Raw genomic sequence first — 26,640 nt, 5'->3', positions numbered from 1 at the left:
CCGAGCCGTACATCACCAAGCACAATGCCGAGCCGTACATCACCAAGCACAATGCCGAGCCGTACATCACCAAACACAATGCCGAGCCGTACATCACCAAGCACAATGCCGAGCTGTACATCACCAAGCACAATGCCGAGCCGTACATCACCAAGCACAATGCCGAGCCGTACATCACCAAGCACAATGCTGTGCCATACATCACCAAGCACAATGCTGTGCCATACATCACCAAGCACAATGCCGAGCCGTACATCACCAAGCACAATGCCGAGCCATACATCACCAAGCACAATGCCGAGCTGTACATCACCAAGCACACTGCCGAGCCATACATCACCAAGCACAATGCCGAGCCGTACATCACCAAGCACAATGCCGAGCCATACATCACCAAGCACAATGCCGGGCTGTACATCACCAAGCACAATGCCGAGCCGTATTTTACCAAGCACATTTTCTAGCCATACATCACCAAGCACAATGTATAACCGTACATCACCAAGCACAATGTCTAACCGTACATCACCAAGCACAATACTGACCCGTACATCACTAAGTACAATCCTGAGCCATGTATCACCAAGTAAAATGCTGAGCCGTACAACCAAGCACAATGCTGAGCTGTACAACCAAGCACAATGCCGGGCCGTACACCACCAAGCACAATGCTGAGCCATACATCACCAAGCACAATGCCAAGCTGTATATTACCAAGCACAATGCCGAGCCGTACATCACCAAGCACAATGCCGAGCTGTATATTACCAAGCACAATGCCGAACCATACATCACCAAGCACAATGCCGAGCCCTACATCACCAAGCACAATGCCGAGCTGTATATTACCAAGCACAATGCCGAGCCATACATCACCAAGCACAATGCTGAGCCGTACATCACCAAGCACAATGCCGAGCCGTACATCACCAAGCACAATGCCGAGCCGTACATCACCAAGCACAATGCTGAGCGATACATCACCAAGCACAATGCTGAGCCGTACATCACCAAGCACAATGCTGAGCGATACATCACCAAGCGCAATGCTGAGCCGTACATCACCAAGCGCAATGCCGAGCCATACATCACCAAGCACAATGCCGAGCCATACATCACCAAGCACAATGCTGAGCCATACATCACCAAGAACAATGCTGAGCCGTACATCACCAAGCCCAATGCCGAGCCATACATCACCAAGCACAATGCTGAGCGATACATCACCAAGCACAATGCTGAGCCGTACATCACCAAGCACAATGCCGAGCCATACATTACCAAGCACAATGCCGAGCCATACATCACCAAGCACAATGCCGAGCCATACATCACCAAGCACAATGCTGAGCCGTACATCACCAAGCACAATGCCGAGCCGTACATCACCAAGCACAATGCTGAGCCGTACATCACCAAACACAATGTCGAGCCATACATCACCAAGCACAATGCCGAGCCATACATCACCAAGCACAATGCTGAGCCATTCATCACCAAGCACAATGCCGAGCCGTACATCACCAAGCACAATGCCGAGCCGTACATCACCAAGCACAATGCCGAGTCGTACATCACCAAGAACAATGCTGAGCCGTACATCACCAAGCACAATGCTGATCATCGAATGGAGCGGTGTAAAGACACCATCACAGGACTCTAGAGGAAATATGTTTTATGCAGTGACAGATTACACTTCTCTATCTGGGTCTGATGGAGGAGTCTGGGTTTGGTGATCATAAGAGAACGTTACCCCCTGACTGCATTGTGGCCGCTGTACAGTTTGATGGAGGAGGGATTTTGCAATGAGTTGCTATTTCAGGGCTCGGGCTCTTAGCTCCAGTGAAGGACAATCTTAATACTTCAGCACTAGACATTGTGGACAATTGTAGCTTCCAGCTTTGTGGGAACAGTTTGGAGAAGACCCTTTTCTGTTCCCCATGACTGTGCTCAGTGCCCAAGGTCCATACAGACATGGTTGGGAGAAGTTTGTTAGAATAACATGGCCGTCCGTGCATGGCCTGGACCTCAGCCCTACCAACACCTATAATGGAGATTGTGAGCCCAGCCTGCACCCAACATCAGTGTCTGACCCCACACATGGCTTTTCTGGATGAAGGGGCAAACATTTAATAGATACCTCCAAAATCTTGTAGAACCCTTTACAGAAGAATGGGAGCTGTTACACTGGCGGAGACAGACCGAAAAGGGCCCCTATGCAAGAACAATATATGGGCCCTTTGGCAAAGCCTTTGCAGCCCTAGAGTTCATCAAAATGCAAAATTGCACTCGATTTGGAGGTATCCAGAAAAATGTTGCAACATAAATAACCCTGATACCAAAAGATGAATCGGACATATTATCACACAACGTTGCACTTAGTATAAATAGAAGCATTGTGTCTCTGACGTGTCCCATCACTCCTTGCTGCATGTTACTAGTGCTCTGATGATAACAGCCTCCATCTCCGCCGGAGTAATTGGACGCAGACCCAGCGCTGACTTCTCCTGTCACCTCGTCTCATATCCTTCATTTACATAAAATATTAATGCTCTGTGGTTTTCCTCTGCCGCTCGCGTTTACGAGATCCTCATGATCCGCTCATTTCCCCCCCCCTCTGCCCCACACGTTGGGGGCAGCATTATAAGAAAGGACATTTCATCAGCTACATTTCATTTATGCTTTTCTGAATTTCCTTCCTGGTGGTAGCAGTCCCTCCTTAATGAGAATCCGCCGATACCTCTGTGCAGAGGCACTAGTATTAAGATTATTCACCAGCTCTCAAAAGACAACCCTGCCCCCACACGCTGTCTGCAGGATTTACTTTTGAAAAATACCTTGTTTCGTTTTCCCAGATCATTATCTTTTTTGAAAATAATAAAAAATTGACATCTTTTAATTTTCCATAATGGCCACTCAGCCAAATACCGGGCTCATAATCCCTGTTCTGTAAAAGGATGCGTTTTCAGCAGTCTCATTATCATCACAGACAGGATAGAATGACATTTATAGTTCGGCATACAGTAAGTAACACAGGATCCACCATTCACTATAGGTGATGTCACAGCTCACCTCCTTCTCCTCCTTTACAATGACTGATAACACCTCTATATACAGTAAATAACACAGGATCCATCATTCACAATAGGTGGCGTCATAGCTCAGCTACTCCTCCTCCTGTACAATGATTGATAACACCTCTATGTACAGTCGATAACTAAGGATCCACCATTCACAATAGATGAGGTCACGGATCACCTGCTCCTCCTGTACAATGACTGACAAAACCTCTATCTACAGTAGATAACACAGGATCCACCATTCACAATAGATGATGTCACAGCTCACCTCCTCCCCCTCCTGTACAACGACTGATAGCTCTATATACAGTTGATAACACAGTATCCACCCTTCACAATAGGTGATGCCACAGCTCCCCTCCTCCTCCTACTACTGTACAATGACTGATAATACAGGATACACCATTACAATAGGTGATATCACAGCTCACCTCCTCCTCCTGTACAATGACTGATAACACCATTATATACAGTTGACAACACAGGATCCACCATTCATAACAGGTGCTGTCACAGCTCCCCTATTCCTCCTTTCACAATACCATTTACACTGATTAGAGAATGAAAAGAAAATTCTCCCATGCAAGTCATTGATCACAGTCAGTCTATTGCTGCTTATGCCTAACCGTCAGCCGAAAAGAACAGGAATTATGAATATCCCATGAGACCTAGTGACTAGTGTGAAAATTGCAAGATTTCAGAAGTATTTTTAATATAAATATGGAAAAAAAAATATAAAACAAATACATTTCAGATAAAAACCTGATTTAAACAGGAGGTCATTTTCTGATATCATGTCTAATAGGATAATATACTGCCTGAGCTAAGATAGGCAGCTTTCTCACCATCATTGTCCTAAAGGGACTTTATCGGGACATTTTTGCTATGTAATCTGAAGCCAGTACGCTGTAAGAGTAAGGGTACAGTCACACTTTAGCGACGCAGCAGCGATCTGACCTGGTCAGGATCGCTGCTGCGTCGCTACATGGTCATTGGTGAGCTGTCAAACAGGCAGATCTCACCAGTGACCGGCCCCCAGCCAGCAGCGACGTGCAAGCGACCCTGCGCTTGCACGGAGCCGGCGTCTGGAAGCTGCGGACACTGGTAACTAAGGTAAACATCGGGTATGGTTACCCGATGTTTACCTTAGTTACCAGCGCACACTGCTTAGCTTAGCGTGTGCAGGAAGCAGGAGCCGGCACTGGCAGCGTGAGAGCTGCGGAGGCTGGTAACGAAGGTAAATATCGGGTAACCATCTTGGTTACCCGATGTTTACCTTAGGTTACAGCTTACCGCAGGCTGTCAGACGCCGGCTCCTGCTCCCTGCACATTCAGGATTGTTGCTCTCTCGCTGTCACACACAGCGATGTCTGCTTATCAGCGGGAGAGCAACAATAAAAAAACGAACCAGGGCTGTGTGTAACGAGCAGCGATCTCACAGCAGGGGCCAGATCGCTGCTCAGTGTCACACACAGCGAGATCGCTAATGAGGTCACAAAAACCGTGACTCAGCAGCGATCTCAGTAGTGATCTCGCTGTGTGTGAAGTACCCCTTAAGATACTTCACACACAGCGAGATCGCTACTGAGATCAACCAGAACCTTTCTTTCACTGAAGACTAGGCATGTAAAAAATCCCATTCCTTATTGCCATAGCATGTGGTGGGTATCAAGGGAAATCAAAAGGAGCATGTCTGTATTATCAACAGGATTGTAATCCTATAGCATATAACTACAATGATCATAAAAATTAATCATAGATATATCAAGTGGTACAACCACCAAGATAATTCCCCAAGTACCACAATCCTAGAAAAAAGGAACAGAACCTCAACCAGACATATGGAGATAATACATAAAATTGGTGCCAAGAAACAACATTTCAACAGCGGGGCTAGACATATAGGAACCTCATTCCCAATGCTGTAATATATGGCAAAAGTTTATAACAAGCCAAGAGAGGCCATAACTGCAGTCTCAGCAATGGTAAGCCTTTAAGGAGTGGCCAGGCCGGCCATAAAAACCGACCTTAACAGAGGATGATAAGCCCACAAAGACACACACCTACAAGATGTTAATCTGAGGGTAGATAATACCCCAACACGTGTTTCGCAGAAAGCTTCTTCCAAGGGGTGCTAATGGTAGTCAATACCCAGGTATATATACCCCCACTCACCAGCGTGATGTGTTACAGCGGCGCTCCATCACAGCTCCACTATCGCGCACATGGGGTCCGGCGTCTGACGTCACCATGGTCCGCCCATGTCAGACGCGTCATAACATGGGAGGAGCATGGCGAGATGGAGAGACACGTCGCCTTATTACATCACTTGCTCCTTCTTCCTCTTTTATTAAATAATAAAGATATTATGTTTTTATATGTCTATTTTCTGTTGTTTTCCATCTGTCTCCTCTTCTTCTCTATATATCCTCTCCATATATCTTTTTACTATTTCTTTTTTGTATTGTTCTTCTATTGGTTTCGAACACCCTTTTCATGCACTACATGCACCACACATTAGTAGGGCTGATTTTCGATGTGTGCCACTGACACATCGCTTTGTTGCATGCATTTTATTTATCATGTTGAATCACCTCTAGCATTATTCAAAGCACTTTATATTTCTACTATTTTGCGTCTTTGTACAAGAATTTACATTGCACTGTGCACTTTTGTATTGTCATTCCTCAATACAGCATCACCGGTACTGTATTTTGCACTTTTTAATATTTAAATATGGAATTGTCACATGGTCATTTTATATTATATTCACGTGTAGATTCCTTATAAGGGTATGTGTATGTATGTTTATACATACACTTTGCACTAAGATATATATGTGTTCATACATTTTTATGCACTAATTTTTTTTATTCGTTTTATATATATACTTGTATTCCTCTTAGCTTTATACTAAAAGGATTAAGGTTCCTTTTTCTGTAAATCTTTATACTCTATTCTGCCTAGATCCTTACATGCACCTCTGTGTAAATTCATGCTAATATGGATGGTCTATAGCTGCGTGCCACTGACATATTGTTGTTTTTGCCTTGCCTTAATGGCAATATCGCTTTATTTCCCAGCGTGTGTGGAGCGCTCCAGTCCTCCGCCCACCTTCTGCGCTCTGGGGCGACGTGTCTCTCCATCTCGCCATGCTCCTCCCATGTTATGACGCGTCTGACATGGGCGGACCATGGTGACGTCAGACGCCGGACCCCATGTGCGCGATAGTGGAGCTGTGATGGAGCGCCGCTGTAACACATCACGCTGGTGAGTGGGGGTATATATACCTGGGTATTGACTACCATTAGCACCCCTTGGAAGAAGCTTTCTGCGAAACACGTGTTGGGGTATTATCTACCCTCAGATTAACATCTTGTAGGTGTGTGTCTTTGTGGGCTTATCATCCTCTGTTAAGGTCGGTTTTTATGGCCGGCCTGGCCACTCCTTAAAGGCTTACCATTGCTGAGACTGCAGTTATGGCCTCTCTTGGCTTGTTATAAACTTTTGCCATATATTACAGCATTGGGAATGAGGTTCCTATATGTCTAGCCCCGCTGTTGAAATGTTGTTTCTTGGCACCAATTTTATGTATTATCTCCATATGTCTGGTTGAGGTTCTGTTCCTTTTTTCTAGGATTGTGGTACTTGGGGAATTATCTTGGTGGTTGTACCACTTGATATATCTATGATTAATTTTTATGATCATTGTAGTTATATGCTATAGGATTACAATCCTGTTGATAATACAGACATGCTCCTTTTGATTTCCCTTGATACCCACCACATGCTATGGCAATAAGGAATGGGATTTTTTACATGCCTAGTCTTCAGTGAAAGAAAGGTTCTGGTTGGACCGAATTGATCATATATTCCTCATCCCTATATGTTCTCCTCAGAACATTATTTTTTCATCTAGCCAAAGACTATTGGTTCCTAAAGAAATATTAAAGGTATTTTTACCTGACCCCTTTTTGGTGTATCATCTTATATGGTTTTCTGACACACGGCTACTATGCACTTATGCTACTTATTGCCCTAATATTTTGTCTACCTGAGGGTAATTGAATGTGTCCTTGTCATTGTTCATCTTTTATATGTCTGTTTTAAATCTAATTTTCAAATAAAGAATTTATATTTTATTTGGCTTGTTCACTCATATCTTTATAGGTTTTTATTATTGCATGAGTGTAGCTACCATCTACTTTTGGTCATTTAATTGGTTCCGATGTTTACCTTAGTTACCAGTCTCCGCAGCTTCTAGACGCCGGCTCCGTGCAAGCGCAGGGTCGCTTGCACGTCGCTGCTGGCTGGGGGCTGGTCACTGGTCGCTGGTGAGATCTGCCTGTTTGACAGCTCACCAATGACCATGCAGCGACGCAGCAGCGATCCTGACCGGGTCAGATCGCTGGTGGGATCGCTGCTGCGTCGCTAAAGTGTGACGGTACCCTAACATGAAGTTTACAACCAGCCCTCTCTTATCTCTAAGTGTGCTTTTGTTTTCCTATAATGTTGGTTTAAGCCCCTTAGCTTTATCATTAGTGGATCTGAGCTGTAGTCTGACTACGAACCCCCCCACCCTCTGTGATTAGCAGCTTCTGTCTATGGAAATACAGTGCTCTGAAAGCCTGGTGTGGGTGGGGCAGCTCCCAGAGCTCTGCAACATGTTAAAAATATTATCTTTCACTGTGTCAGAATAGCTCCATCCAATAATCTAAGTGATCTGCTGCTCTTAGAGAAGGTAGCAAAAAAAATACTGAGACATTCCCTTTAAAGAGAATCTGTCAGCAGGTTTTTGCTATGTAATCTGAAAACAGCATGGTGTAAGGGTCCATACACAGAATTTCAGGACAGCTGCACCCAGTAATCTAAGTGATACATCATTAGATTCAGAATCTCTCTGCTTAGATGAGGTAGCAAAAACCTGCTGACACATTCCCTTTAAAGGGAATATGTCAGCAGGTTTTTTGCTACTGTATATAATCTGAAAACAGCATGGTGTAAGGGTTAATGCACAGAATTCAGGACAGCTGCACCCAGTAATCTAAGTAATACATTGTTAGATTCAGAATCTCTTTTCCTACATCATGCTGCTCTTAGATGAGGAAGCAAAAACCTGCTGACACATTCCCTTTAAAGGGAATCTGTCAGCATGTTTTTGCTATGTAATCTGAAAACAGCATGGTGTAAGGGTTAATACACAGAATTCAGGACAGCTGCACCCAGTAATCTAAGTAATATATTGTTAGATTCAGAATCTCTTTGCCTACATCATGTTGCTCTTAGATGGGGTAGCAAAAACTTGCTGACAGATTACCTTTAAAGGGAATCTGTCAGCAGGTTTTTGCTATGTAATTTGAAAACAACATGGTGTAAGGTTTAATACACATAATTCAGGGATGCTCTCTTATCATGGTCCATGATGTTTACTTGCAATATTCATTTTAGCACCACGATCTGATCATTGCTGTGACTAGCTGGCAGGGAGCACTTGTTCGACTCTGCCCCTGGCTGTGATTAGCAGCTCACTGTCTATAGACTTTGTATACATTTCCTGAAACTGGACAACTCCTTTAAGACTCTCGTGATTGTATTTTATACAGTGTAAGAAATAGTGTATTTTGGATGCCTTGGGATAACTAGCTCCGTGTAGTCTGATTTGTTTTGGGTCCTATACAGAAGTACAGATGTGCGCCCATAGCCGGGTGGCACATGCAGACTGTTTAGTTACAATTGAGTGGCAAATGGATGAGATTACAAAGTGTGCACTGGATTCTTCCCTTGAGATATCACTTAGCACTCAGGGGGTCTTGCTGTGTGGTCCTGGCACTCACCCATATGCATCTGCGAGATGCTGCACGACGGCGATTGACAGCTGTGCTCCTCCGGTAATGTCGCAGCAGCTGCGGTATCCTGCTTCACAAGCTGTTACAGGCCACGGCCTGGTGGATTCTCTGGTGCTTAAGTGTTTTGGGTGACAATAATTCCCAGTGGGGGGGGGGGGGGGGGACAAAAGATGGGGCCCTAATGGATCAGCTGAATGGTACCGTGCCCCTTATCAGAAAAGAGCTGCACATTCTTCCAGAGAAGAGGCAATTACCCTTCATATCATCTACAGAGAGCGGATCTGCTGCTGCAGTAATGATAAGTACAATTCCCCAGTGATTGTTCAGAAATAGACGGCACAGCCATGAGATCATGAAATATACGCTTCATCCGCCCGAACAGAAGACTCTAAACATCTTGTGAGCGGCGTCTTTTAAATACGGATCGTCCTCAAGATTCCTTTTTGATAAATTTCCCTATTAAAAAGAAATAATGAAGTACTAAATCTAAGTCCCTAAGAAGCCCTTGTTTATTCGGCAGTTAAAGGGGTCGTCCAGGACTGGAATGTTGATGGGAATCGATTCGCACATCCCATTCCATGGGCCACAACACGGGAGCGGGAGTATGGCTTCTTACCTGCCGGCATCCTCAGCTCTTCTATTGATTGGGCAGCCAAGACGTCATGCCAGGCTGGCTAATAATATAATAATATTTATTAATTTATATAGCGCTATTAATTCCACAGCACTTTACACACATTGTGATCCCCAATGGGGACAGTGCTGCCAAGCTAGAGTCCCTAACTGTATGTTTTTGGAGTGTGAGAGGAAACAGGAGAACCCGGAGGAAACCCATGTAAACATGGGGAGAACATACCAACTGCTTGCAGATGTTGTCCTTGGTGGGATTAGAACCCAGGACCCCAGCGCTGCAAGGCTACAGTGCTAACCACTGAGCCACCGTGTCACTAATCAAAAGAAGAGCTGAGGATGCCGGCAGGTAAGAAGCCATACTCCCGCTCTTGTTGAGCAGCCACAGACCACTATCATGGCGGATGGAATGGGACGTGAGAATCCAATTTGCTCCCATCCTTAGGATAGAAAAAAAATGATGGAGGTCCAATCCAACACCAAGCACCGACACCGAGTAGCCGTAAACAGTGTACAGCGCCATATAGTGGCTTTTCTCAGGTATTGCAAGATGTACTCCTGTTCTTGGTGAGCAGCCACATACCACTGTCATGGCAGATGGAATGGGAGGCGAGAATCCAATTTGCTCCCATCCTTAGGATAGAAAACTAATGGTGGAGGTCCAATCTAGCACCAAGCACCGACACCGATTAGCCATAAACAGTGTACAGAGCCATGTAGTGGCTGTTCCCAGGTACTGCAGCTAGAAAAAGCCGCTAATCTGCAGTGCTGCAAAAAGCTGATCCATTAGAGCTAGGTGTTGGACCCCCACCCATCGGATATTGATGACTTACCCTAGTGATAGGTTATTAAAACAACCCCCTGTTGTCCTCTAGTCACATGACTAGCCAGGAGGAGTTTAATGCAGTGGCAGGATGTGCATACCCAGTTGGCTAACAAGACTAGATTTCCATACAGGGAACATTGAGGCATATTTCAGGGACGGAGAGAGCTCTGTATAACTCCACCCACACCACCGATTGACAACTTTATGTTTATGCTGTGCATAGGCAGAAAGTTGCCAATCAGTGGTGGAGGCAGGCTTATAAAGAGCTCAAATATATGGAGGACTACATGTCAGCAGGTTTACTAGTCCTCAAGAGATAATCTCCCGCTGATAAAACCGTGATTATATCAAAACAACATCAAGCAGCCCGGTAAGTTACACATCGCAGGAATCAGGATCTCTACCCCTACATTATGCTTCTCTCTGATTAGGTGGCAAAAGCCTGGTGACAGATTCCCTGTAACAAATGATGACTGGTTATACCCATGCAATGACTGCCAGCTGTGTAACTAACTGGCACTTATGGTCAATCACTGGGGGTTTAGCTCGGCTCCTGGGGAAGGGGGGGGGGCACAGCAGCCGGACAACTCGGGGACAGAACTATTGGATACAATATTTATTCAAGAATTTTACATGGTGTCCACATATACAGATCTAATAATAAATCACCATAGAAACTGAGGTCTCCGAATTATGTACCATAAACTGATACACTGAAACAAACAGCAGGACTCCTATTCACATTTAAAGGGATATTAGCAAAGTTAAAAGCCATCACTAATTTATGATCTCCACTGAACCTGAAGCCTGACGATACATTAGGAATTGGTAACTCGGTCATAAAATCCATTGATTTGTTAACTCATCCGTTAATATTAATGCTGTTTATTACCCTATCGTGTCCGGCTAAAGGAGACCAGATGGAGTCCAAAAGCTGCAGACTTTGGAGTCTGTTCTCTCATTGCACAAAGAGGCTAAAAGTGACATTTTCTGCACATCTAAAATAAAAATTGTAACTGCTTCCTTTGGAGTGAATGGGAGCTTAGCTGCAGTACCTGAGAATGGCCACTACAAGGTGTACGGAGCTGGTCCTGTTGTGCGCACTCTGCTGGAGCATGGGGCCAGGTATCGGCCTCCCACCAAATTGGACCTATACTAAAGGCTGGGTGATCAAAACAAGTCCTTGACTGTCATGCTAGGTACAGGGAAGTATCACGCGAACGGGAAGAGAAAGGAAACCCTAGGTCTAGGGAGAGGGGAGATGGTGACCCTTGACCAAACCTACCGCTGTTTCCTGGGATCCCTCCCCACCCTAGATAGGTTCCGTACCTATGTGCCGAGCCGGATACCTGCCCAAAGATATCCCTAGTGCTGGACCCTAACTAGGGAACGGGTAGGATGAGCTCTTGATCAACCCCACTAAACACTATAGAAGACACAAGCAGGACACACAGGGGAAAAATAAATTAACTACTTATATATAGATGACACAGGTAGACGTTTAGTAACAATACCACAGAGGAGTACAAGCCACCTGCTTGCAACCAAGGCTTGAATGAACTGAAAGTATCACCAGCACCAGTCCAAGGAAGGAAAGGGTATTTAAGCACCAAGGGAATACTGGTGATCAACAAATGGGTAGAAGTCGAGCTCCTGCTGTGTCCAAAAGCGGGAGAGATGAATCCAGCAGGAAAGCTAAGTATACCAATGCATACTGACAGCAGGAAAGTCAGGGAGCGTTCTGCGCAGCCAGATGCTGTGACCTTCTATGCCCAGAAATGACATGACTGTCTGTCACCTGTGACATGGACAGTCCCTGAATATTAATATTATGACCAGATATTGGCAAGTCAGGACCTTATTTTCCTGTGATGTGTTTGGATTTTAGATCCTTTTTACATCCAGGGTGCTGGGTTTCGCAGGGCCCAACACAGGTGACAATTCGGCTGGTCCATCCCCCTATATAGAACAGAACAGTGCAATTTATATATATATATATATATATATATATATATATATATATATATATATATATATATATATCTGAAATAGGGTTTTCTTCTGCACAACTTATTTAGTAAGAGCCTGGATCCACTGGAGGATGATCTGCTATCGCCGGCCAGTGCAGGCCTTGAGGATGTGACAGTACAGATTGCATTTAAAGGAAATACCTTCCTAATAGACTTCCTCTCTGGGCCAAGCTGAGTGATTATGGCTGACGTCGCTCGCCTGCGGTCACATGTATCATCTGAGCGTGGATGAAGCAGAGGTTAGATGACTTTACCATTGAAGGTCAAGAATTATGCATGATCTACAACTTAGAAATATAGCCCACAAGTCTTCCAACGCTAGATAATGTGACCACGAGATCAGCCTCGTTAGTAATCAGATCCCGTCACTCTTTGCATGCTTATACCAGAAGGCCATTGATTTCTATAGATTGAAAGGTGTCAATAATCAGCTCATGGCCACCAATCCATAAGGATCATTAGCCTTCATCATTGCAATTCAGGAGCACACTGCTCCTCAGCCTCCCCCGACTTACTACCATGGAGCGGCCCGGTCCTGCTTGATTGACAGTTTGGCTGAGGCCCTGACATAACCCAGCGCTTACAAGCTCTACAGGAAACAGATTGTCAGCGCTGCACTCCTTGTCTGATGGACACTGCGGCATCAACACAACACGAAGGAAAATATCAGAAACTAAACTAAACAAACCAGGAAAAATCACACAGTACACTATTTAAAAAGCTCCCTATGGCTACATGCACACAGAGTTTATTCCTGGAACAAGTCTGTTCCCCCAAAATAAGCCTGAAAAAAAAATCACTTGAAAGACTCTTCCTATTATTTTTTTTATTATTAAACCACTTATTATAAAGCCCTACCCCAAAAATAAGCTCTTGTAGTAGTTTGGGGGCTTTTTTTTTTCAAAGTATGCGTAAATATAAGCCCTACACCAAAAATAAGCCGTAGTTGCGGCTCCATAAGCAAGTGTTTAAAAAGCTAAAAAAGCTCAAGAATACAGCAGGACTCCATCAAAGGAAGCAGACACGACCAAAAGAACGCAGACACTCCTAAAAGAAAGCACACACCCGTAAAAGAAAGCAGACACCCACAAAAGAAAGCAGACACTCCTAAAAGAAAGCAGACACCCACAAAAGAAAGCAGACACCCGCAAAAGAAAGCAGACACTCCTAAAAGAAAGCAGACACCCGTAAAAGAAAGCAGACACCCACAAAAGAAAGCAGACACTCCTAAAAGAAAGCAGACACCCACAAAAGAAAGCAGACACCCGCAAAAGAAAGCAGACACTCCTAAAAGAAAGCAGACACCCGTAAAAGAAAGCAGACACCCACAAAAGAAAGCAGACACTCCTAAAAGAAAGCAGACACCCACAAAAGAAAGCAGACACTCCTAAAAGAAAGCAGACACTCCTAAAAGAAAGCAGACACCCACAAAAGAAAGCAGACACGCGCAAAAGAAAGTAAACACCCGCAAAAGAAAGCAGACACCTCTAAAAGAAAGCAGACAACCCTAAAAAAAAAAAAAAGCAGACACGCCTAAAAGAAAACAGGCATCCCCAAAGTAAAGTAGACCCCCCAAAATAAAGCAGGCATCCCCAAAAGAAAGCAGACACCCCCAAAAGAAAGCAGGCATCCCCAAAAGAAAGCAAACACCCCCAAAAGAAAGCAGACACCCCTAAAAAAGCAGGACACCCCCAAAAGAAAGCAGGACATCCCCAAAAGAAAGCAGATATCCACAAAAGAAAGCAGATTTGTATGTGAGAGCCCATTCAAATGCCAAGTGTAAATGTTTGGGGTCTGGTATGTGCGATTCTTTTAGGGGGTGTCTACTTTCTTTTGGGGGAAACTCAGCAGTACATAGAGAATAATACATTTAACCCTTTGTAAATCTGGTATGTACCCACCACTATAGGACTGGTGCTGCAACATGAGAATAGCAGATCTGATAAGAGAATGTGCATCTGAACCAGTAATGGGATTAACACAAAATGTTGATGTCCAGAAAGTGATGACAGGATTAGATTTCAATAAATGCCGATTTTTTTATGTTCAAGAATAAATGTGGATTGTTATTCATGGGAAAATATAAAAGACATCCCCTGATAATAAGCCCTAGTGCATCTTTCAGAGCAAAAAATAATATAAGACCTGGTCTTATTTTTTGGGGAAACATGGGTATAGTTCAGTGCTTTTAGCCTTTTTTCCACCTGGTAGAAAAAAAAAGTGGACGTCAGGCTGAAAAAAATACTTCAGATAAAAACGGTTCTAAACTGCTTCAAAGAATCTTCTCCAAAGAATGAGATTCTTGAAGCAGTTTCTGCTTGAAAAACTGTTAGTCTAATAATTGACATAGCGCCATCTGCTGTCTGCTCACAGTCGCTCCCCAGCATAAGCCTGCAGCTGCTGTATACTCCAACAGGATGTCATAAGGCAAGAAATGGAGTCTTTGAGTTTGCAAAATAACAAAAGCATACCCAAACGAGCAGAGATATTGTGAAATGTTTATTGACATAAAGTGCTCAAGGATATATTATACATAATAGTAGTAGGTTCAAGTAAAAAGGAAGGGGTGTGCTGAAGGGGAAGGAACCCCACGTGTCCCGGAGTGAAATAAGGAGAAAAGGAATTTCCTTTATCTCCAGTACAGGGTAACTATGAGTAAATTATGGCATAGTGCCCAGGGAAAGAGCGGTGCTATATCAGTAGCAATAGTAAGCTCATAAGGAAACACATTGTGTTCCTAAGTCAAAACCAAAAGAGGTAAAGCCACTTACCCAAATCAAGTTACCGTGAGGTACCGGGTTAACACGTGGGGACCAGCGCCATCTACTGTCTGCTCACAGTAGCTCCTCAGCATAAGCCTGCAGCTGCTGTATACTTCAACAGGATGTCGGCTGAGTCTGCTGATTTCAGCAGGACCAGACGACTATGAAATGTATATGGTTGTGTCCCTTCTTAAGTATTTTTCAACTTCAAGTGCAGCAGCGGCCTATTCCATTATCCCTAATAAAAACATATGCACGCTCAGCCGAGCTGAGAGTGCAGGTGTATGTGAGGGGCCAAAGAAATAGCAGGTAGCCAAACAAGTCGATATTGTCTAAGGTGTATAGCCATCGTAAAATAATGTCCTTCATGCACAGCCATGCAATGACTATTCCTACAAGCTCACGCCTAGATTAATGCATACAGGCAGACAGCTGCAGCCTATATGATTCATGTGCCTCTTGCTTGCTCCCTAGTGCAAGATGCACAAAGAAACCTGCACCGCGCGGTCAATACAGCTGGAACATGATGCATTGGACTGTGTGATGCATGGGAGCAAAGACACAAGGTGCAGGCCTGAAAACAGATGGGGTTATACTGCCACCTGGTGGAAGAAACGTGCACTAGTGATTTAAAAAAATAAAATAAAAAATATAATAGATATATTAAATTATTATTATATTCTATATTAAAAAATAATAATAAATGTGTGTGTATATATATATATATATATATATATATACATACATACACATACATACATACATACATACACACACACACACACACACACACACACACACACACATATATTGATTTGTGCAAAGTAGAGGTCATCCATGATAAACTGAAGCCCTTAATCTACATATGCAACAGCACAGCTCAATCTATACAGAAATGTATAGGATTGTGAGAAAAATTATAAGTACATTTTGTACAAATGTTGACATAATTATCAAAAGTCGCAGGGTATAAGACCACCATGGTGCACCTATAATCACCGCAAGGCAGTGTTCACTTCATATAGAATTATACAGCTGGCATTGACGCCTATAGTCTCTGCATAAAGCCATAGGCAGTAGCTCCCCCTAGTGGCAGCTGCCAGCAGAGAAACAGGTCGCCGCTATAAAGATAAATTAACCAGTTGAAGATCATTTTTTACTTTTTTTCTGGTTTTGTTAATTTGATACTATTTTTATTTTAGTATTTTTGTTTATTCCTCTGAGAAATCAGTAATTGTTTTTTAACAAGGTATAATTAGTTTTGGTTCCTCGGGGGTGGGGTTATTGATGTATGAACACGTGGTGGCATTCTTTGTTTTACTTTTTATATATTTAATGTTGTAGTTATTTATTTTATACGCTGTGATGGGGTTACTCGCTCTGTTTGCTGTGTAAAGTAGCACAAAGGAACACTTCTATTAAAAGATCAGCAGGTTTATTAAAAAAAAACAAAAAAAAACCTGCACTTTAGTGACATCACACAGCTTCTACCGGCTTAAAGTAACATACACGGTACACAGTCTGTTAACTTACGGTACCCCCCACAGGTTCGAATACCCCTTCTCCTCAGAAGGATCCCCAATGGAGGCATTTCTCTCTCCATTCACTAACCCCGGTTGTTACACATCTCTCCCCAGAGGTACCTTGTGGAGGTATCACAAACCTCCCTACACGGTCCCAGTCAGGACCAGCTAATCTACTTTCTTTCAGAGGATTCCTTAATGGAAACAACACAGCCGACTTACAGTGACCACGTATCAAAAAATCAGTCTCCATCTTGACACAAGACACCTGCCCCTGGAATGCCCTAATAGGACGCGTGGTACTGCAAGTACCAGAGTAGACATATATGTTTAAACCATCTCCGTGATACATATCCCCGTTATGTTAAAATGTATTTACATTAAAGGGAATCTGTCACTAGGCTTTTGCTGTTCTATCTGAGATCAGCATGTAGAGGTAGGGATATTGATTCCAGTGATGTGTCACTTACTAGGCTTCTTGCTGCAGTTTTTATAAAAATCCCTTTTTTATCTGCTGCAGATCTACCAGTTCTCACGGGTGTGTCTGTGATACCAATGTGATATGACTGAAAGAATGTGTGATTAGATAGGAATCATAAAAGATAGGAGTGATCCCAGATATTATTTGACCTATCAATAATTCAGTATCAAAGAGATGTCCTTTGGAAGGCCAATATGATGACCAAAGAATACATGTCTTGAAGCAGTTTCAAGATAATGGGGAAGTCACATTTACAGTTCCACTTACCGGAAACTTGTGGTTGGCTTAAAGACAGGTTTAAGGAAGCTTGCATATGAAATTTACGGCTCATTGCAATATTTCACTAACACTATGGTCAAACTGTGGTCGGCCAGTTGTCAACTGGCAGGATGTGGAGGAAATGTGCAGGAAGCTGCCAGTGCCCACAGCAGCTTGTGGTCAAGTTACATGAACATGACTCAGCTGTCACATGCTGGTGACCATTTAAACCCAACCTACAAAGTTTTCCTATAAAAAATACACCGGACTCGCTTAATGTTAGGGAAACCTTCCAGGACATTGAAGTGTACGTACGCACTGTTCCTGTGATGCTGTGATGCAAGATGCCATGTTGATTCCTTATCATTAACTCGAGTTCCCTCCGATGTGAAAGGATTGCTACAACAAACGGTAATGTTGATGCATATTTCTGTTATTGTATAAGTTTCTATGACTATAGTTCTAAATGCCTATGTACCATTAATTATATTCATGTACTATTAAAATAAATAGTATCTTGCTATAAAGAATATTAGTATTCGTGCCTGATTAGGATATCAGTGAGCGCTTCGTAAGTACGGGCTTTCAGCCCCCTTTTTAGTAGAATTTAGCAAGACATAAATTGGCGTAGTCGGCAGGATTACTTCTATAAGAAGTAATTAACGAATTTTTGTAATTTGGAAATTAAAAACATATATTTGGCAAAATTCCAGATATATTTTTTCAATCTTTTTGCATAGTGTCAAAATGTTCAGAAAATGTAAGGATAATGTTAAGGAGGTTGTTGTGGAGATCCCATGCTGGACTGAGGCTCCCTACAATCTTATAGCACATGAATTGGTCAATTGTGGATTGGCAGAACAATGGCAGAATAAGCTTAAGGGTTGTGTACCTACTGATGTTGTGAATGTACTCAGTGGTGCCCCTGTGAAAGCAGGTGATGTAGTGTCTTTAGCACGGCGCAAACAATGGCAGAATAAGCTTAAGGGTTGTGAAGCTACTGATGTTGTGAATGTACTCAGTGGTGCCCCTGTGAAAATAGGTGATGTAGTGTCTTGTGGATTGGCAGAACAATGGCAGGACAAGCTCAAGGGTTGTGAAGCTACTGATGTTGTGAATGTACTCAGTAGTGCCCCTGTAAAAACAGGTGATGTAGTGTCTTGTGGATTGGCAGAACAATGGCAGGATAAGCTTAAGGGTAGTGAAGCTACTGATGTTGTGAATGTATTCGGTAGTGTCCCTGTGAAAGCAGGTGATGTAGTGTCTTTAGCACGGCGCAAACAATGGCAGGATAAGCTTAAGGGTACTGAAGCTAATGATGTGAATGTATTCGGTAGTGTCCCTGTGAAAGCAGGTGATGTAGTGTCTTTAGGACGGCGCATCTGGATTTTGGCAAGTGCATATAGTGTAATGCATGAGCGTAATCTAAAGAGGCAGAATAAAAGTTCCCAGATGGAACAAAAGATGATAGAATTAGGTGGCCTGAAAACAGTTATGGAATGTAATACCAGAGTGTTGAAGGATAAATTGGAACATTATCAGAATGTGGCAGAAAAAGCTGCCATAAAAATTGCTCAAAATAAGTACAAGAAAAGAAGAGGAAAAGTAAATAAAACCAAAGTACATAAAAGTATCGCCTCAGCTTCTATAAACTGGGATCCCGATACTTGGGATGGGGATGTGTGGGATTCATCTTCATCATCTGATGAGGAGGATTACCATAAAGGGAAGATTCAGGCTAATCCAGTAAGGAGGCGCCTAGAGAGGACAGAGAATGAGATCATCCGGGAACATGTCCGGGATGGTCAGGGAAATCTGCAATATGACGAAGATGGTAATGCCATCACAAATGAGAGAACGATTCCTCATGTAAAAAAATCGAGTAACCATTGAAGATTACTCTCAGGGAGAAGTTGATAGCATTTTAACACAGTTTAGACAAAAACCAGGAGAAGGAGAAATTCCCTGGTTGGTCAGGATGCACGATCTCGGAGGAGGTGGAGTGCACTTTGACGCCGGAGACGTGGCAAAATTTGTCACCATGTCTCGTGACCCAGAAATTCAGAGATCAATAAAAAATTATTTTGTTGATCATAATGAGCATGGTACTCAAAACTTAATCATGATCTTAGCCCATGCTTTTCTGGACAAATATCCATCAGAAGCAGACTTTCCTATCAATGATAAACCTTGGTATACCTTAAAAGATGGTATGGAAAGGCTGAAGGAAGAAGCAATGAGGAATGCTCTTCCTCTTTTGGGAATGGATGATGATTATCTCCAGTACCCATTGACAGCCAGCATAAGAAATAGGCTGGTTAAACATGGTCCTCCAGCATACAAAACAGTTATTTTAACCTTAACTGTAGCGCTGACTGGAGAATCAATCGGTGTAGTTCTAGGGAGGATGAAGGAGTTACAGGATATGGGACAGTGGGATAAATCGTCCCCTGGAGGCCATGTTGGTAACAGTAAGCCAAACAATCCTGATTGTAAAGAGAAATCAGTAGGGAAGGCCCCACGGGTGTCTCGCAAAGACATGTTCCAGGCTTTGCTTAAAGCCGGGATAAATAAGGAAAGGATTGATGGAAAGGAGACAGGAGAATTATGGACGTTGTACAAACAGAAAGTTCTATCCACAAAGAAAGTGACCACTACTAATGTGGAAGGGGGTTCAAAAACCCCCAAGGTAAAGAAATCAGAGGGAAAAGGGGAAAACCCCCCAAAGAATGTGTCTTGGGAAGATTTTCAGTCAGTTTATCCATGGGAAGAACTGGCTGCAGCCGTGGCCACAAAGGTCACGGAAGGAAGGGCTAATACACAGACTGAAGTCTGTGTAAATGAAAGTTCAGAAGGAAGTGATTTACCATAGGTAGCCAGCCAAGCCCCCCTATTGATAAAAAGGGACGAACGTCCCTACGTCAATCTTAGCATACATTGGAAAGGGGGAAATGTTCAAAGAGTCCCAGCTTTGATTGACACGGGGGCAGAGGCTACTTTAATTCATGGAAACCCAGAAAAAATAAAAGGACCTCGAGTAAAAATTGCTGGACTAGGTGGTCAAGTGATCATCGGGGTTCAGACACAGGTAGCTTTGAAGATAGGTAATTTACCTATCAAGGAGTATACGGTACTGGTAGTTCCTATACCAGAATATATTTTGGGAATTGATATCCTAAAATGGATGACTCTTAATCTAACCGAAGGAAAATTCTCCTTTGGGGTTATGTCTTGTCATAAGGAAATGCAGATCTCACATTATATCAATGATATAATGATACAAGGACAAGATGAGCAAAGTGTGAAAGATCAATTGACAAAACTGGTTGCTCATATGAGGAGTAAAGGATGGGAAATCAATGATGCCAAGGTTCAAGGACCGTCTCAGGTGGTAACATTTCTAGGGATTCAGTGGAACAAGGGGCACAGAGAGATCTTGCCCAATGCCAGACAGAAAATTATTAATTTTCCGGTCCCTAAATCCAAACAGGAGACTCAGTCTTATATTGGATTGTTTGATTTTTGGAGACAACATATCCCTCATTTGGGACAAATGTTGGCTCCTTTGTACAAAGTAACGAGGAAAAAATATGAGTTCCACTGGGGAGAGGAACAGCAAAATGTGTTTGAGATGGTCAGGGAAGTGTGGCAAGACATTGAAGAGATTATTCAATCTACCAAGACCACTGTATTTCATGTCGATGCTCATGTCCCTACTAACTCACTTGAACGTTTGTTTAATTCAGAAGCAGATAAAGCAGCAGCTATCAGACAAGTCAGTCCAACAGTTGACAAGGCAAGGTACAGCTGTTTGGGCACACCAGAAAGAGCGACGCCTTATTCAGCAGGTTTAGACCCCAGTACATTGGAAACTGTCGTGGTACCCCCAGAAGGTGTGGTAAATAAGCGGAATCCATGGTATCGGTTACTGGGAAGAGCTCGATAGTGAGGAGATGGAGAAATTCCTGTGTTTGATGTTTGCCTCTTTGGTCGTTGGATGGACAAGTCTACATCAGGAGGAACCTATGGCGAATACATTTCTGATGCATCATCACATTTTCAACACACAGATTGCTGTATCTGTACACATTCTCCGGTTACAGCCACCAGTATCCCTTATCTGGATGTCCCGGTATCGAGGGAGGAAATCTTAAAGTGGAAAAGTTGTTCTGATCATCTTGCTGATAAAGACACTTGAAGTGTTCGTCTATAGAATACTACAGTACCCATTTCCATAGTGGGATGGATCAATCTTCCATGGTGGCAAGGCAATTTGAATGCAACAGTCACCAATTTGCAATATCTGGCTTTTAAGGGAGGAATTTGGGTACTAAGATATAAGACTGGACTGACTAACCTGGGATTCATCCCTATGGAGAATATAAAAATAAGTTTTGGGACAGCTATAAATACTGTAGATGCTTTTAAACCCAGCTTAGTGGAAAGGACAATTCATGATATGTTATGGCCTTATGCCAATATGTTCATAAATGGGACTAGTGAAACTCGTAGTAACATATCGGGAAATGTAATGTGTAATGATTCCTTTGAATATCGAGCAAATGCCAAAACACATGATATTCAAGGGAGCTTTTCAGATAATATTGCTTTTAGTTTTAATATACTGTACAAAAGTAGTGAAAGTGATTATATTTGTGATTCAACGTTTATCCAAACAAACCAAGAAATCAAAATCTGTGGCAAAGTCAATGTTAGTGTCCTATTAAAAGCGACATTTCTTGGTCATGGTATGGTATATTCCGAGTGATCTTCTTCTAGTGGAATGCTGATGATGGAAAATAATCCCTGGGATCAAGGACCGATTGTGATACCAATGTGATATGACTGAAAGAATGTGTGATTAGATAAGAATCATAAAAGATAGGAGTGATCCCAGATATTATTTGACCTATCAATAATTCAGTATCAAAGAGATGTCCTTTGGAAGGCCAATATGATGACCAAAGAATACATGTCTTGAAGCAGTTTCAAGATAATGGGGAAGTCACATTTACAGTTCCACTTACCGGAAACTTGTGGTTGGCTTAAAGACAGGTTTAAGGAAGCTTGCATATGAAATTTACGGCTCATTGCAATATTTCACTAACACTATGGTCAAACTGTGGTCGGCCAGTTGTCAACTGGCAGGATGTGCAGGAAATGTGCAGGAAGCTGCCAGTGCCCACAGCAGCTTGTGGTCAAGTTACATGAACATGACTCAGCTGTCACATGCTGGTGACCATTTAAACCCAACCTACAAAGTTTTCCTATAAAAAATACACCGGACTCGCTTAATGTTAGGGAAACGCACTGTTCCTGTGATGCAAGATGCCATGTTGATTCCTTATCATTAACTCGAGTTCCCTCCGATGTGAAAGGATTGCTACAACAAACGGTAATGTGGATGCATATTTCTGTTATTGTATAAGTTTCTATGACTATAGTTCTAAATGCCTATGTACCATTAATTATATTCATGTACTATTAAAATAAATAGTATCTTGCTATAAAGAATATTAGTATTCGTGCCTGATTAGGATATCAGTGAGCGCTTCGTAAGTACGGGCTTTCAGCCCCCTTTTTAGTAGAATTTAGCAAGACAGTGTCACAGTTGACAGACAATCCCATGGTGTCCGGCTGTAGAAGGTCGCAGCATTTGGCTACACAAACTGCTCCCCAAGCTTCTATTCCTCTAGCTGTGGTGTAAATGGTATCCTATGTATCTTCTCTGCTTGGGGTTAATCCCTTTCCTTTAGGACCCTGCGGATATCCTCACATTTCAGCTGTTAATCACCATTAATTCCCCTTGTGTCTTTAAATACCCACATTTCCCCTTGGTGTTTGCTGGTGATAGTTATATTCCTATACACGCCTTGGATGCAAGCAGTCGGCTTGCATTCATCTGAAGAAATGTTGTATGTTGCTGTACATCTCCCAGAGTCATCCTGGAGATAAGTTGTTCATATACCTTCCCTTGTGTGTGTGTTCCCTGTATGTTCTTTAGAGCTTAGTGGGGTTGCACTCATCCCATCCGCTCCATACCTAGGGCCTAGTTCAGGGTCAGGTATCCTGCTTGGCACATAGGTGTGGAACCTAACTAGAGTAGTCAGTTAAGCCAAGGGCCTGCGGAAGGTTTGGTCAGAGGTCACCATCTCCCCCTTCCTTAGACACAGGGTTTCCCTTACCTGTTGCCATACGTGTAATATTTCCCCATACCTAGCGTGACACCAATTCTCTGAATGCTGAGCTCGTTACACGGTGTGCAGAATTATTAGGCAAATGAGTATTTTGATCACATGATACTTTTTATACATGCTGTCCTACTTCAAGCTGTATAGACTTGAGAGCTAACTACCAATTAAGTAAATCAGGTGATGTGCATCTCTGTAATGAGGAGGGGTGCGGTGTAATGACATCAACACCCTATATAAGGTGTACTTAATTATTAGGCAACTTCCTTTCCTTTGGCAAAATGGGTCAGAAGAGAGATTTGACGGGCTCTGAAAAGTCCAAAATTGTGAGGTGTCTTGCAGAGGGATGCAGCAGTCTTGAAATTGCCAAACTTTTGAAGCATGATCACTGAACAATCAAGCGTTTCATGGCAAATAGCCAACAGGGTCGCAAGAAGGGTGTTGGGCAAAAGAGGCGCAAAATAACTGCCCAGGGATTGAGGAAAATCAAGCGTGAAGCTGCCAAGATGCCATTTGCCACCAGTTTGGCCATATTTCAGAGCTGCAACGTTACTGGAGTGAGTATCAAAAAGCACAAGGTGTGCCATACTCAGGGACATGGCCAAGGTAAGGAAGGCTGAAAAACCACCACCTCTGAACAAGAAACATAAGATAAAACGTCAAGACTGGGCCAAGAAATATCTTGACTGATTTTTCAAAGGTTTTATGGACTGATGAAATGAGAGTGACTCTTGATGGGCCAGATGGATGGGCCAGAGGCTGGATCAGTAAAGGGCAGAGAGCTCCACTCCGACTCAGACGCCAGCAAGGTGGAGGTGGGGTACTGGTATGGGCTGGTATCATCAAAGATGAACTGAAGCTCAACTCCCAGACCTACTGCCAGTTTCTGGAAGACAACTTCTTCAAGCTGTGGTACAGGAAGAAGTCGGTATCGTTCAAGGAAAATATGATTTTCATGCAGGACAATGCTCCGTCACATGCATCCAACTACTCCACAGTGTGGCTGGCCAGTAAAGGTCTAAAACATAAAAAAATAATGACATGGCCCCCTTGTTCACCTGATCTGAACCCCATAGAGAACCTGTGGTCCCTCATAATATGTAAGATCTACAGGGAGGGAAAACAGTACACTTCTTGGAAGTGTCTGGAGGCTGTGGTGGCTGCTGCACGCAATGTTGATCGTAAACAGATCAAGCAGCTGACAATCTATGGATGTTCGGCTGCTGAGTATCATTATAAAGAAAGGTGGCTATATTGGTCACTAATATTTTGGGGTTTTGTTTTTGCATGTCAGAAATATTTCTAAATTTTGTGCAGTTATATTGGTTTACCTGGTGAAAATAAACAAGTGAGATGGGAATATATTTGTTTTTTATTAAGTTGCCTAATAATTATGCACTGTAATAGTTACCTGCACAAACCGATATCCTCCTAAAATAACCAAATCTAAAAAAAAACACTCCAACTTCCAAAAATATTAAGCTTTGATATTTATGAGTCTTTTGGGTTGATTGAGAACATAGTTGTTGATTAATAATAAAAAAAATCCTCTAAAATACAACTTGCTTAATAATTCTGCACACAGTGTATAAACACACACACACACACCGCTAATTGGAAGCTTTCTGCCTTTGCACAGTGTACGCAGAAAGCTGCCAATCAATGGTTGGTGGCGGGGTTATACCAAGCTCATTAATATGAAGAACTACATGCCAGCAGCTTTACTACTCCTCTAGTGATAAAAATCACAGTTTTATCAGCAGGAGATTATCAAAAACCTCAGGAAGCAGCTCAGTAAGTAACACATCACTGGAATCAGGATTTCTGTCTCTACATCATGCTGCTCTCAGATTAGGTGGAAAAAACCTAAATTACAGATTCCAATAATTACATTTGGCACCATAATTCATTACAGATACTTAGGGGACATTTTAACAATTTTGTTTTTACATTTTTTATCTTTGCTGCCTTACCTTGTAAATTGATCTGACAAAATTAGACACCGGTACAGAAGAAATATGGCCACCTGGTGTGCAAGCGGATACATAATAGACTTAGCTGCTTGCTAGATTTTGCAGAGGATGATCAATCCTTGTCCCGCTGAATCCGGCCATCACCTTGGGCAATGATATAGCAGTTTTCTTCTCTTGCTGGAGTCCATCTTTGTTATTTCATTACCACAATCCAGAACTCAAACAATTGGAGCTGCTATGAATAATTGTCAGGGGAACACGTAAACCTTACAGTTTAGATACCGTGCCATTTCTATTGCCTTCAGTAAGGCTTGTACAATGCCGTCACCAGCTATATTGTATTATATAAAGAGGCTGACAACATTTTTTCTACTTACATGCATGTATTTGGGGCTGAAAAATCACTTTTGCAATTGGGTTTTATTAAAAACTTTGCATTGTTTAGGTGTCTTGACCTCAAAGTAACCTTCACAGAACAAAGCACAATCTTAGATTTAGAACTTATTTTTACATCATTAAAAATTACTTTTACACATGAGCAAAAATGTATTTTCCCTTTTTTTAAAAAAAAAAAACCAAACAAACAAACTACAATAAAGAGACAATATAGCTTAAAAAAAGTGTTAAAAAAATAAAATAAAAAATTAATAAAATCATTTTTTTTGCTCCTAAAATGTATTTAATAATAAAAAGAGACAATATTGCGTTAAAAAAGATTAAAAAAAATAAAATAAACTTCCCTTAAAATGTATTTTACAACCAAAATAAAAAAAAGAAGATAAGGGAGAGTCCAGCTCACCAAGGACTGACCTGCTGGCTGCAATCAGGGATCCTGCGCAAGGAATGAGGCTCGGCAGCCATCCAATTGAAAATAGAAAAAGAGGTTTCCAGCGCCAGGAATAGATTAAAAATCCTTTTTTATTGAAAATAAGGTAATAAAAATCCAGCAGATACCATAATAGATGTCATAAAGATGGCAGAACAACGCGTTTCGACGCTTCAAGTCTTAGTCATGTTCTCAGAACATGACTGACCTGAAG

The 26,640-nt window shown here is 42.5% G+C and overlaps 1 long non-coding RNA gene across 1 annotated transcript in view; it reads right to left on the bottom strand.

Annotated features, from left to right (window-relative positions):
• Positions 1-25,758, bottom strand: part of LOC142258023 (uncharacterized) — a 59,423-nt gene extending 33,665 nt beyond the window's left edge. The window contains exon 1 of the long non-coding RNA XR_012727698.1: positions 25,601-25,758. This is a non-coding gene — a long non-coding RNA (uncharacterized LOC142258023). The remainder of the gene's footprint in view (positions 1-25,600) is intronic.
• Positions 25,759-26,640: the final 882 nt, after the last annotated feature.

This window comes from Anomaloglossus baeobatrachus, chromosome 12 (genome assembly GCF_048569485.1).
Source record: "Anomaloglossus baeobatrachus isolate aAnoBae1 chromosome 12, aAnoBae1.hap1, whole genome shotgun sequence".
Classification (NCBI taxonomy): Eukaryota; Metazoa; Chordata; class Amphibia; order Anura; family Aromobatidae; genus Anomaloglossus; species Anomaloglossus baeobatrachus.
Note: the sequence above shows the minus strand (reverse complement) of the source record. Positions and strands in the feature narration are given on the sequence as shown.